Below are 423 nucleotides of genomic sequence, written 5' to 3' on the forward strand. Positions count from 1 at the left end.
GAGTGATTACGGACACAATTGGAGTCGCTGATTAGCTAGGGTAAATCAGGATCTAGTATAGTGAGCCTTGTATATAAAATGATTGGCTTAGAGGTAGCAAGCGTTTTTGCAAACTAAGGATCTATAATATATTCACTTCACATTTTGCGTTCTACTGCCACTAGTCTCAACAGTTAACAGCCGCAACAGTAGGAACGCACAAGACTCCTTCACCCTGCCCCAAAGATGTCGACCAAGAGAAGTGAAATCTTCCTAGGTATTGGAAACTATTTCCACTGGGAGTTTGCCATGCGTTTGACACTGGCAACGAAATGTCTGCTAGCGCATGTACAAGTGGTCAAGCCTGAGGCAGAGATGACGAGAGACATGGGTGCTTAACGACATGAAGGCTCTTGGGCTTATCGCCCAAGGAGTAGCGATCGA

This window comes from Plasmopara halstedii (genome assembly GCF_900000015.1).
Source record: "Plasmopara halstedii genome assembly, contig: Scaffold_3120, whole genome shotgun sequence".
Taxonomy (NCBI): Eukaryota; Oomycota; class Peronosporomycetes; order Peronosporales; family Peronosporaceae; genus Plasmopara; species Plasmopara halstedii.